The following is a 14,400-nucleotide window of genomic DNA, read 5'->3' on the forward strand; positions in this document are numbered from 1 at the left end:
CTCAATCCCCAATCGAGGTTGGGGCATGTGTGGGAGGCAACCAATCGATGTGTCTCCTTCACATCAATATTTCTCTCTCCTCTCCTCCCTCCCCTCCACTCCCTCTTTAAAAAAAATCAGTGGGAAAAAATATCCTCTGGTGAGGATCAAAACAGTAATAATAATAAAATATTAAGGCCAGGCAGGGGTATGTGACCCTGCAAGCCTTCGATTTGTTCACTGGTGTGGGAGGATGTCTTTTTTCCCTGAGGAAAATTTAAAAACTAAAAATGGCCAGGTAATTTCACTCCTGAGTTCATGTGGCCCCAGAAAGGTCTGTTCATAAAGCTCTATTTATAGTAGCTCGAAAGAGGAAAAATCCAAAGGTCCACCAACAAGAAGATAGAAAAATAAACTGTGGTTCGTTCACACAACAGAATACAGCACGGCAATGACAAAGGATGAGCTGCAGGCCACAATGGGATGGGCCTCCCGGGCAGACTCAGAGCCAGGGCCCCCTGTGCCATTCCCCTGATATGAACTTCAAAAACAGACAAAACCAATCGACTGTGAAGAGAGTCAGAATACTATTGGCCTTGGGGACGATGGGGTGTGGACCGGGATGAAACCCAAGGGAGCCAGCTTGTGGGATCACCTGACAAAATGCAGGCTACTCGGTTACATGGGACACACTTACACTAAAAAGCTATTCATTGTCTATCTGAAATTCAAATTTAACTGGGTGTTCTATATTTATTTTTATTTGCTTAGCCTGGCAGCCCACCTCAGGGATGGGTCCCTGACACCTTAACCCTTTGTACATCATAAGCGCCTATAGATGCTTTAAAATCATTTTTTTCGTGAGAATTTTCAACTGAAGATATTCAAGAATACCCGAATTGTGAGTAATATATTTATTTTTATAATATTCATTGCAAATTGATTTTTTAAATGAAATTCAAAATATCATGGCGTGTGGGGATGGTTTCCATTTTGGACACGTGGTTAAATACTTCTTGTGTGAATGAATGACTCGACCTGGCAATGGACACAGTACATATACATGTGTAAAAATTCATGTAAGCATTTTCCTGCATGTTTGTCACATCGCAGCAAATATTTTTAAAGCTAAAATAATCATACTAAATTCAATAAAAAGGAACAGATATGCCCTTCCTCCCTACAACCAAGTTTTGAGTTGGGAAGAAAGGAAACATCGGCCAGGTCTCCCCACATACACAAGTCCCAGAGGAAGTGGGAACATACTCCCTCCTGTTAAAGGTGAGACTAAGATTCAGAGAGGTGCAGGTGCTCCCCCAAGGTCCGGAGCAGGCAGGTCAAGGATCTGGACCCGGGGTTTTTTCCAAGGCCTCTCGCTGAGGTCTAACCCAGAGTCTGACAAAGAGCATTTTTCTTGCCAGACCCACTTTTCCCGAAACATAGGCAATCTGTGAGAGGCAGTATTTTGTCCCCCATGATTTTGGCACCTGATTGTGTTCCATTATTACATGGCAAAAGGGACTTTGCTACTGAAATTAGGTTACATATTTTAAGATAGGGAGCGTATCCCAGATTATTCCAGCTGGTTTTGAGATGGAAACTACAAGCCACGGAATGCTAGCAGCTTCAAGAAACTGAGAGCCACTCCAGGAAACAGCCAGCAAGGAAACAGGACCCGAGTCCGGCCACAGCATGAAACTGGATTCTGTTAGCAGCCTGAATGAACGAGAGCATGGATTCTCCCAAGAGCCTCCAGAAAGGCACACAGCCCATCCACACCTTGATGACAGCCTAGCCAAGACTCAGAACTCCAACCTATGGAAACTATGGGATAATAAAGGAGGGTCATTGTTAAACCAACCATTTTGTGGTAATTGGGTATGGCAGCAATAGAAATACAACCCTATACATGTAGAATAAGTTTTTTACAAGCATGGAATTTGTGAAATCATATATGTATGCATATAAATACGTAAATATGTAGAAATAAAAGTCTGCAACTCTTTTCGCACTGAATAGTATATCTTAGGCAACATTCCACACCAGTTCCTATAATATTTTCTAATGTTTCTATAGAATATACCTAGCCTGGACATCTGGGTTTTTTGTGTTTTTTTGTTTTTTTTTTTAATCTTTGGCTATTCTCCAAAATGTTGCATCCACCATGTTGTACATAGATTTCCGTGAATTGTTACAAGTATTTCTGTGGAATGAATTCCTAGAAGTAGCATCGCTACTTCAAAGAGTGTGCACATTTTAAAATGTGTTAGGTAGTGCCACCAAAATCAAGGCCACACCCTGGTGAATACACCCTGGTCAGGGACTGAACCCCCAGCTCCTTTTGAATTGGTGCAGCCTTCTGACTCATTCTCACCTTTGCATGTGAGCAGATGTGAAGAGTCAAAGCAAGCATGCCCTCCAGACCATTCCTTTCTCTCCTCTGGCTGGACATGGAAGACACTAAGGGCCCTGAAATCGTGGGAGTCGGGGTCCTTGAATCGCCGTTTGGAGGAGGAGAGCCATCTGCTGACCAGAAACACCCTCCCAGGGCTATCGGGTGAGTTAGAAGCACATTTCTGTTGTGATTAATCTTTCATCCAATGGAGGGCCTATTTGTTACAGCAGCCTTCCTGTCTTAGTCAGCTCAGGCTGCCATAAGAAAATACCATAGACTGAGTGGCTTAAACAACAGACAGTTATTTTCTTGCCATTCTAGAAGTTAGAAGTCTGAGACCAGGGTGCCAGCCTGGTTAGTTCCTGGTGAGGTCTCTCTTCCTAGCTTGCAGACAACTGCCTTCTGGCTGTATCCTCACATGGAGAAAAGACAGAGAGGAAGTTCTCTGGCGTTTCTTCTTACCAAGGCACTGATCCCATCATGAGGAAACCACCCTCATCTACCCCTGATGACCTCCTGTCTCCACACTGCGGGTTACGGCTTCACCATATGAGTTTAGGGGGCTATGATTCAGCCTACAGCAATTCCCTAACGAATTCCATGTGCTGGGCCTCTAGTAATATATATGAATGTACTTAATACCACTGAAGCAACACTGGTTTCATTTAATGAATATTTTCCTGGTGTTTTGCAAGCTTATTGTTTAAGGGGAATATACACAGGGGTGAAGTCCTGTTGAGAACACCAAAGTGTTTGCTTAAAAGAGAGCTAAAAGACAGCATCTCTGCATGAAATCATTTCCTCTCACCTATTCTCTCTTGTCCTCTCTCCAGCCTTTGTTCTCTTTCTTCCACTTGTTGTTTGAGCTTCTCTGGGCAGTTTCCCTCCTTCCTGTCTTGCTCTATGTGCTAAGACCTCAGTCGATGAAGCACCTTAATCAGGCCCTGGACAAAACGGAGGGTTGCTAAGACCCCTGGAAATGGTATCCTCTACTGAGTTCCAGGCTGAAGGGTGTGAAATTCAGCAGAGCGTGGATTCTAACAGCTGGGGTGAAGATAACTTAAATGTCATTTTTAACCAGCCTTCAAATGTATTTGTCATCTTCCGGAGGATGTTTTATTTGGCTGATAACAAAAGTGATTTCTGGGCCCTGAACAAACAATCTCCAGAGCAGGTAACCGGGTCTGGGGTGAGTGTGAAGGCTCCACCTAGAAGTAAAAGCTTATAACAGGGAGCAATAAAAAGCAAAAATCAATCAGTGGGACATCAAACTAAAACGCTTTGGTTCAGCAAAGGAAACCACCAGAAAAATGAAAAGGCAACTGGCCGAGTGGGAAAATACTTGCAAATCGTATAACAGATAAAGGGATAGTATCCACAATACCTAAAGAACTCCTATAACTCGTCCTGGGTTGTGTTGCTCAGTGGTTAGGAGTGTTGGCTCATGCATTGAAAGGGTCTCAGGTTCAATGTCTGCTGGTCAAGGGCAAGTACCTGGGTTGCAGGTTCAATCCTTGGCCTTGGTCAGGGTGCAGACAGGATGCAATCAATCAATGTGTCTTTCCCACCTCTCTCTCTCTCTCTCTCTCTCTCTCTCTCTCTCTCTCTCTCCTCCCTGCCTCCCTTCCGCTCTCTCTAAAAATAAATGGAAAAATATCCTCAGGTGAGGAGTAACCAAAAAATAAATAAATAAATAGAACTCATATAACTCAATAGCAAAAAACAATAACAACCACAATAAACAATTCAATTAATGGGTAGAGGATATTTTTCCAATGAAGACATCCAAGTGGCCAACAGGTAAATGAAAGGTATTCAATATCACTAATCATCGGGGAAATGCAAATCAAAACCACAATGGAAGACTACCTCACACCTGTTACAATGAGTGTCATCAAAAAGATGAGAGATTAGCCTGGCCGGTATAGTCCAGTGGTTGAGCGATGACCTATGATCCAGGAGGTCACAGTTCAATGCCCAGTTGGGACACATGCCTGGGTTGGGGTGTGTGGGAGGCAGCTGATCAATGATTCTGATCACTGATGTTTCTATCTCTCTCTCCCTCTCCCTTCCTCTCTGAAATGAATAAAAATATATTTTAAAAAAGATAAGAGATTATAAGTGCTGGTGAGGATATAGAGAAAAGGGACCTGTGCACGGTTGGTGGGGATATAAATTGATAACAGGGAAACAACCCAAGTATCTATTGATGGATGAATGGATAAACAAAATGAGTATCTATCTATATAAAAGCCTAAGCGACTGGCCGACTGGCCGACTGGCTGGTAGCTATGGTGCACACTGACCATCAGGGGACAGATGCTCAATGCAGGAGCAGAAACCACAGGCATGGAAACATGGAACAGACTGATGAATCTCAGAGGGAAGGGGGAGCGGGGAGGGCGAGAAGAGATTAACCAAAGAACTCATATGCATACTAGAGGCCCGGTGCATGGATTTGTGCACCCATGGGGTCCCTCGGACTACCCTACGCCCTCTCGCAATCCGGGACCCCTCAGGGGATGTTGGATGAGTGAAATAAGCCAGATACAAAAGGACAAATACTATATGATTCTAGTTGTATGAGGTACCGTGAATAGTAAAATTTATAAAGACAGAAAGTAGAATGGTCGGTCCCAGGGGCTGGGGGTGGTGTGGGAGTCAGTGTTAAATAGGGACAGAGTTTCAGTTTGGGAAGATGAACATATGAAGATGGATGGTGAAGATGGTGGCACCATAATATATATGAATGTACTTGATACCACTGAAAAATGGTTCAAAGGGTAATTTTTTTAAGTGTAAGAAAATAAAAAACTTGCCGAAACCGGTTTGGCTCAGTGGATAGAGCATCAGCCTGCGGACTCAAGGGTCCCAGGTTCGATTCCGGTCAAGGGCATGTACCTTGGTTGCGGGCACATCCCCAGTAGGGAGTGTGCAGGAGGCAGCTGATCGATGTTTCTCTCTCATTGATGTTTCTAACTCTCTATCCCTCTCTCTTCCTCTCTGTAAAAAATCAATAAAATATATTTTTTTAAAAAAAAGAAAAGAAAAAACTCAACAGATGATATAAAAACATCATTCCATTCTTCTTGAAGGTACTTAAATATTCAGACCACAACGCAAAGCCATGTCTGAGGCAGTGGGGACTCACCCCACACCCCACCTTTGCATAGAGAAGCTAAGAGCCAGGTGAAATGAAAAATAAAGTCAGGGCCAGCAAGGAACTCTCATCGCTTGGGGCAAAATCCAGAATTGCCCCAAATATGTGAGAACAGAGCTAACTAAAATGTCAGGCAGATGGCAAAGGCTGGGGACTAGGCTGAGACCAGCATGCCAGAGTGGACCTGAGGATGGCTGCAGAGATCATCCCCTGGTGAGAAGAAACCGTGTCACAGCTGGTCTCGTTTTTCATTTGTTTTCTCCCTTGTTGGCTAATCACAGCACAGCAACACACATGCTCCCTCCCACCCAGAGGAGCCCACTGCCTGGGGTCACCGGATGGTTTTCACTGGTAGCCCCAGGGGAGACCTGGAGTGTGGGTGTTGGGCAGGATCCACGGGAGCCACTGAATCTCAAGCTGAATTATTTCTCCCAACTTCAGTTCATAGATCCATTACCTCCCCCATCACACAGTCATTCATCCAGCAGTATTTATTGAGAATCTACTGTGTTGCCTGGCACTGTCTGAGACACTGTTAGAGCAGGACAAAGGTTCCTGCCTTCATAGAGCTGACATTCTAGTGGGGAAGACGGACAAGAAACATTATAAACAGTTAAAACATGTAGAATGTCGCCCTGGCTGGGTGGCTCAGTTGGTTGGAGCATCATCCCCATACACCAAAATGATTACTGGTTCTATTTCTCATCAGAGCACATACCTAGGTTGCAGGTTCGATCCCCAAATGGGGCACATACGGGAGGCAACCAGTCAATGTTTCTCTCTTACGCTGATGTTTCTCTCTCTCTCTCTCTCTCTTCCTCTCAGTCTCAAAATCAATAAAATAAATCTTCGCAAGAGGATTTAAAAAAAAAAAAGTAGAATGTCCAAGAAAATGGATGCGGGAAGGGGAAGTGGATTGTTATTTAAGAAGGTGGCCAGAAAAAGCCCTACTGAGATAGAAACACTGGAGTCAAGACCTGAAGGAGGTGAGGAGGAGGCATGAGAGTCTCTGGGGAAGAGCATTTCAGGCAGAGGAACAGCCTGTGCAAAGGCCCTGGAGCAAAAACATGCTGAGTGTGTTCGAGGAACAGCAAGGAGGCCTGTGTGGCTGGAGCTGAGTGAATGAGGGGACAGATAGGAGGAGGTGATGGCAGGGAGGTGACCAGGACAAATGGTTGCAGGGCCTTGTGGGCCTCGGGAGGACTTTGGCTTTTACTCTGAGTGAGGTGGGAGCCATGGATGGTTCTAAGCAAAGGAGAGATGTGACCTGACATAGGTATTCACAGATGCACTTGTAGTTAAACTTGCAAGAAACCAAAATGCAGTAGAATTGACCACTCCCACCATTGTAGGGCTCCCTCTCTCTCCTTCACCCCACATTTTATTTATTGTCGGGGCTGCTGATCCTACTACTACTTCCTCTTTCACTTGCCCTGGTTCAGGCCCTCATTTGCCCCACCCAGATGGACAGTAACCTTTCCTCCAGGTTCATCTCTCCCTGAGTCTCTCTTCCCCCCAATTCATCAGAAACTATCAGATGATCCATTGGCCAACCCCAAAGGATTCCCCACTTCAAATCCTGAACACACTCACAACTTCCACACCTCTTTGCCTCCATCCTGAATGCCCTCCATCTCCCCACCCCCAAATGCAGCATAAAAGGTTCTTCTGCTATGAAGCATCCAAGAGAATTCTGCCAGTAGTTATACCCATTGCCTGCCCACTTGTGCCCATGGCTCCCTGCCTCCAACACCTGCCACTCCCTCTATTGGGCTCATTCTGGCAACAGGAGCAAGGGACAGGCCAGATCTGCTGGGGAGCCAATACCCTTGAAAGATCCCAACCAATAGCTGATGGGAGTTAGGTGGAGAAATGACCTCAGCTTTGCAGCCAGCCTGCCTGGGCTCAGATCCTAGATCTGCCACCTTCTGCTGTGTGACCTTGGGCAAATCACTTCGCCTCTCTGGGCTGCAGTTTCCTCATCTATAAAATGAGGATGAGAAGAGCAAGTACTTCATAGAGTTGCTGTGGGGATAAAGTAATTTCATTCTATGTAACATGCCCAGAATAGTGTCCCGCACATGGTAAGCCCTAAATATATGTTTGCTGTTGTTATGACTGTGACTACCATTATGATTGTACTCTCTGCTTCATCCTCAGTACCTAGCCAGCAGGAAGCACGCATAGTTCTTGTTAAAAGGTAAATCAATGACTCCCCTTGTCTAGGCGGAGCAACATAGCAGCCAGAACAACATTCCCAACCCCTCGGCCTTTATCATTTATCTTTCTCTTTTCTCTCGCTCTTAAACTTGCTTGATTTCATTAGCACTGGAACTTACAAGGAAAATGACAGATTGCCAGGGAAAGATTTAAACTTCTCCCAGAAGGAGAGTGCTCCTCAAGCATTGCTCCCTTAAACGAAACCGTTACACATCTGCTCTCTGAGATGTTCTCAGCAGGAGTGGGTAAGTCGTTTTGCTTACATGCTGCGTCTTTGTTTCCCCCTTAATACATATTTTTGACTTCTCAGGATTTAGCACTGGTAGGAGTTTCCCTGTCTCCCTCACTCATTCTTCCCCTTTAGCCAGCCAGTGGCTTGGGTGGTATTAGTGTAGTGGTCGGCAAACTCATTAGTCAACAGAGTGGTGAGCCGCAGTTTGCCGACCACTGTATCAGTGTATTGATATATATTAAAACATTAATTCGGGGGAGGGGGGAGAGATCAACCAAAGGACTTGTGTGCATGCATATGAGCCTAACCAATGGTTAAGTTCAACAGGGGGTTGGGGCATCCGTGGGGAGGGGTGTGGGATGGGAATGGGGGGATGAGGACAAATGTGTGACACCTTGATCAATAAAGAAATTTAAAAAAATAAAACATTAATTCATTACAATGGTAATTATCGGCGCTGACTGCTTTGTTCATTCAATGAATATTTATTGAGTACCAACTGTGTGCCACCATGAATCAATTATTGTGCATCTTGGGACCTGAAAACTCTGGAGAAATGGTCTAGAAACTGCCTCCCACTGGGGCTGAAAGAATTTATAGTGACAGCTTTTGCTGGGGAGAAATGATAGGAGACCAAAAGTGGGAGCCACTTCCAAAAACAGTGAGTAGCCCTGGCCTCCAGACCTGAAAAATGTTTGGGGACCAAGAATCCCTGCAACTTGTTCTTGGTCACTAAGAACTAACGTGTGAATTACGTCTGTAATATGGTTCTGTTACTCATACGTGACCTGCAGGATTTAGGAGCGGGGGGGGGGGGGGGGGGGGGGAATGGGACACGTGGAAGAAGGGAAGGAAGGACATGTGAACTACAGAAGAAATCAGGAGTGAATGAAGCCAGACACAAAGGCCACCCATGGTCTGGTCCCATGTGTATGAAATACAGAGAACAGGCAAATCCATGGAGACGGAAGGCAGGTGAGTAGTTGCCAGGGCTGGGAGAGGGGAGCGGGGAGTGACTGCTGTGGGGACCGGCCCTTTTTTCAGGGTGATGGAAACGTTCTGTAACTAAATAGAGATGATGGTTGCACAACATTGTGAATGTACTAAGTGCTGTTCACTTTAAAATGGTAAACTTTACATTGGGTGTATTTTACAATTAAAAACGAAAAGAAATTGGACACACACCCTTGCTCTGGAGAGTAATTTAAAAGCCAATATATCAAAATAGAATGTCCTTTTTCTTTCTTTTAAAACTCAATGTAATTATATCCAGTGATATTTTTTTAAATAGTGTATTTTTTTCCCTTTTTTTAAAAAAAGAAACAAATAATGAATTTAAAAAGAAAGTCAATGAATTTAAAAAGGAACACTTTGCTTATTTAACAAAAAACTAGCCAAGATTTAGTGAGCCCCTGCTATGCACCCAGAGCTTAGAATCCCCAGGCCAGACCTCACAGGAACTCTACCACAGGGTGCCTCAATGGGCTTAGCTGTCAGCCAGAACACTGGGGCCCAGTGACACTCAGGGCTTCCCCATTCGGACCAGCACAGGGCTTGCCCACGATCAATTTCAAATTCGGATTCTAACTCAGCAGAGCGGGATTCCCAAGACCGCATTCCCAGAGGGCCCAGCTGGTCCAAGGTCTGTCTACTTGCAGGGGAGGGTCTGGGGATTCTGATGAGCTGGCCGTCCCACTTAGCTAAGTCAGTCTGGCCTCCTCCATCAGATAGGCTTGTCCTTGCCGGAGGGGAGGAGGATATCACCAAGAGCCCTCGCCTGTCAGTCACTGTGAAGAGAGCAGGGTTGAAAGATCCTAGAATAGAATCTCCCTCACTTGCTCTCTGCCACTAAGGGCCCTCTGGTCCTGAAAGCTAACATCTTGAAAAGAATAATAAAATAAGTAAAACCTGGTGCCCCGCATTCGATGTCCCAGGGCTGCCCGTGGCATTACTTTGCAGGTCATTTGCCCAGTAATTGGCCCAATGTCAAATCCACCGTTGGCCTCAGGAACTGGTGCTGATCTTTCTGCTTACTTTTGGGGGTGGTGTCGGCATTGAGTTAGAGCTACCTCAGCTAGAGGGAAGCTGAATGAAGCCAGACACAAATGGCGCCACGTGTATGAAAGATGGAGAACAGCAAATGTCCCTGGAGGGGCATCTTTATGCATCTCTGCAAATCCCTACGTTGTGGAGGGGAAAGGAATGGCCACCGGCACAAACTCGGCTCCTAAGAGTCTGGAATTGGGAGCCTCCCTGCTGCCTAGGCTTGGGGTGTTGGTGGGACTAGAGGCCATGGAGGGAGCGAGGGGCCAGCGTGAGCCACAGATCACCACATCCCACCCCCACCAGAGACCTAAGACTGTCCCTCAAAGAGCCTGCGTGGGAAATGGCAAGGTGGTCCTGAACTTGTGGACTTTGAACAGAAAACCCGGGCCCAGCGGGATACCTAGTGGAGACCCGCATCCCACCCACCACACCTTTGTTCGGAGGTAAAGAGGGGCGCAGGGGCGAGCCCCCTTCTTGCGGGTCCAGCCACAGTGGAGGCAGCACCTCGGGGAAGATGTGCCGTGTTCCTGTGTAAATTCTAGTGTAGCGCCTTCCCCCAGCTCAGTCCCTCAGGACCCCCCAAAACAGAGCCCACGGGGAGGGACAGGGAAGCCCAGGCCGGGTGCCTTCGCCCTGCGCCCCCGGGGGCCCCCCTGCAAGGACGTGCTCTGGGAAGCTGTCAGCGGCAGATCCCGAGGGAGAAAGAGAGGGATCCCGCACCCCGCCGCCAGGCTTGCTCACTCTTGAGAAACAAAAGCCACCCGGGGAGAGTCACCTCTGTCCCACGTAAAAGCAAAGGGAGGGGTGGTCTAGAGGGGAGTGTCAAGCGCTGCCCCTGCTTTGCATGGGCGCAAGGGAAGGGAGAAAATTCAATATTAAACGGAGCAAGCGGTTTACTAAGACGATGCCATTCTTCTCAACAGCCCCAACCCCATCTGCCATCTCCCTTGTTCCAACAGTTCACGCTGCGTTGAGCACAGAAAACAAGGCCCCGCCACTTTGGGCTCAGGGACCCCCAAAGCCAGGGGCGATGGGGGCGGGGAGGGATGCAGGCTTCCATGCCCGGTCACCTGCCCCGCCGGCCTGGGTCTCAAACTAGGAAGAGCGGACTGTACGCTGAGTGGAGGGGTGGGGAGGACCTAAAAAAGTAACATTGTACTTGGGTCAGACGCTGTAATCACTGGGGAAAGGTCACCTGTCCAGGGCAGAGGCACCAAACCTGCAAGGGGGCTGCGGGCGGGGGACAGAAAGTGGGACTTTAAGAAGGAAAGAAGTATGTGCTGGAAGTAAGGGGTCTGCCTCTCCTCCAACCCCCACCGCCAGGAGAAACTGTTCAGAAAGAGAAGGTGGTTTTTAAGACACAAACAAGTGAAATCTGGAAATAAACTCCCCCCCATGCCCGCCCCCCCGCAAGAAAAGCTATTCATAATCAGCCGAAGAGGGAGACCATAGGTTCCTACCTTTGCTCCCGGAGGTAATGTTACGGCAGGAAAATAAAGACTGAACCCCCCCGCAGGACCCTGCCCCCAGACTCCCGCCTCGGGGAGCCCCACTCACTCACGTGTATGGCAGGGCTCCGGGCTCCCCTGGTGTGGCTAGTGCGCAGCGCAGCGGGTCCTCCAGGTGCCCCGAGGGTCCCACCTGGTCAGCACCCAGGGGGCCAAGCCGGCTGAAGCCCACGCATCCATTGCCCACCCAACGCAAAGGGGAAGCGGGCCCCCGAGAGAGGAGTGAGAAGGGGGAACGCCAGGAGCAGCCGTGCTCTGAGCTGAAGGCTCCCCACAAAGGCAGGCGCCAAGCGGGGCTGCTGTGCAAGCTGCCAGGGGGGGAAGAGGCGGAGGTTTCCCTGGTGCTGGGAGGAGGGAGGGGAGGAAAAGCGGCTCAAAAGCTCCTGATCACCTCCAGCAACGTGCTGCTCGGGGATCCTGCACGGGGAGGCTCATCCAGCCAAGGGCATGACCCTCCATTGCTCCCGGGGGCGGGGGGGTGGGGGGAGGAACGAGGGGGATCAATTTCTCCCTCCCCTCTATTGCCCCCAGCACTGCCCCGCGACCTCCCAGCACAGGACTCCTCTCTGGAAGGACGCTGTTATTCTCCAGTCCACCTCAGTGCAGACTGGCTTCTCTTCAGGAGCGGAGGGAAAGTGGAAACACGTGGGCTCTCGCTCCTCCACCTTGGGGGTCTGCGGAAGGGGCGGAGGGGCGTGTATAACAGGCCGGTGGGGAAAACGCAACCGTACTTGTCATTTATCCCCATCCCCTCCACCAGATCACAACTTAAATTATTGATGCCCTGACCAAAAATAAAAATAAAAATAAATCATTAGAGGACAGCTGCTAACCCCCTCTCTGAGAATTTTTATTCATTCTCAAAACAGCTTCCCCTCACCCCCAACCCCTTTCCTTTGAACAGAAAGGTAAGGAAAAGGGAAACTGAGTCGTTCAAGGCCAAAAGGCAATTGGTTGCAATTTCACTGGTACGTTTGCCACTTGTGTAGGCTTAGGATCCAAAAACTGGAGTCACCGTGTCTCTTTTCAAAAGGGCCTCCTTTTAAAGATGAGCCTCCTTTTTTACTTGTAAGAGGCACCTAGCGCACAGAGAGTCCCCATATTTTTCCCAGAATGGAGAGACAACGTGGGGGGAAGGTTTCATTGGAAAAATAGCGTTGCTTGTTTGGTTGGTTTGTTTTTATTGAGGTGCAATTGACATATAACATTGTATTAGTTTCAGGTGTACAACCTAATGATCCAATAGTTGTATATATTGCAAAATGATCACCACAGTAAGTAAACAGGGAGAATCGAACTTGGACTAAGTGTTAGGGGATCTTAAGGAATTAGTGTTAATTGTGTAAGGTCTTTTGGTAGTATTTTGATTGTGTGTGTTTTTAAATCCTTATCTGTTACAGATGCATATTGAAGTATTTATGGGTTAGGTGATATGATGTTCCAGGAAACAACTAAAACATCCATCAGCTGATGAGTGGATAAACAAAATGTGGTTCCCCCATACAAAGGAATATTATACAGCCATAGGAAAAAAATGAAGTTCTGATATGTGCTACAACATGGAGGAACCTTGAAAGTATTGTGCTAAATGAAAGAAGCCAGATACAAAATCATATAGTGTATGATTCCATTGGTATGAAATGTCCAGAACAGGAAAATTTATAGAGACAGGAATCAGATTAGTGGTTGAGAGTGGTGGTGACTGCTGATGGGGACAAGACCTCCTTTTTGGGGTGATGGAAATGTTCTGGAACTAGATACAGGTGATAGTTGCACAACATTGTGAATGTACTATAACTAGGGGGAAAAAAGCTTAGTTTTATGTAATGTGACTTTAACCACAGTTAAAAATAAGCAACAAAAAAGGTACAGAAAAGTAAAGAGAGCAGAATGTTGCTAATTGAGGAAGCTGGAGGGTGGGGACATGAGGGGCCATTGTATTTTTATTGTATTCTTCTCTCTTCTTTGTGAATGTGTGAATTTTTTTTTTAAGAGATGAGATGTGGGTAGTGGTGGAATAGAAAGAATGCAGGGATGGAGGGGGCTTCTCTGTGGGTGAGTGCACCCCCAGTTCAGCAGCTAGATGAGCCCCTGGCCTGCAAAGTAAAAAGAAATGAAGGAAGCAAGCTCTGGGGTCCATGGCCTGGGAGAGAAAACTGACCCCGCACCTGTGGATTTTCTGAGAACCAAAAGAGATCATGTTGAAAGGGGGGTGGCGGGGAGAAGAAGAATATTTGCTTCTAAAGAATATTTGTACTAAAGCCATCTATGGGAAGATGCAAGAGAGCTAATCACAGGGGCTCTCTGGGGAGGGGGGAGGGCCTGCCTGAGGGGACAAAAATAGAGGGGGCTTTTCCTGCTTACCTCGTTACACTTAAGGGTTTTTGAGCCATGTGAGCACAGTACAAATTAATATATTAAACTGAAATATGAGATGGTGTATGTCAAGAGATGGTAAACTTTTTCTGTAAAGGGCCAGATAATAAGTATCTTAAGTTTTGGGAGTCATATGGTCTCTGACATCCACTCAATTCTGCCCCTGTTGAGGCACCAAAAACAACATGTAATGAATGGGCATGGCTGTGTGCCAATAAAACTTTATTTATAAAAACTGGTTATTGGGTGAATGTGGCCCCTGGGCTATAGTTTGCTGACTGCTGGTATGTGTAAATTTCTCAGCATCTGCTACATATCAAATGTTTTTCTTAATTCCAGGCTCTGCCACTGGCAAACTGGGTGATCTTGGGCAAGTCACTTACGCCTCCATCGCCTCCAGCTCAAAATAGGAGGATTGTTTTGAGTACAAAATGAGACATCTGAATATTAAAGTACAAAAAAATAAATTAATTAAGTTAAATTA

This window comes from Eptesicus fuscus, chromosome 6 (genome assembly GCF_027574615.1).
Source record: "Eptesicus fuscus isolate TK198812 chromosome 6, DD_ASM_mEF_20220401, whole genome shotgun sequence".
Taxonomy (NCBI): Eukaryota; Metazoa; Chordata; class Mammalia; order Chiroptera; family Vespertilionidae; genus Eptesicus; species Eptesicus fuscus.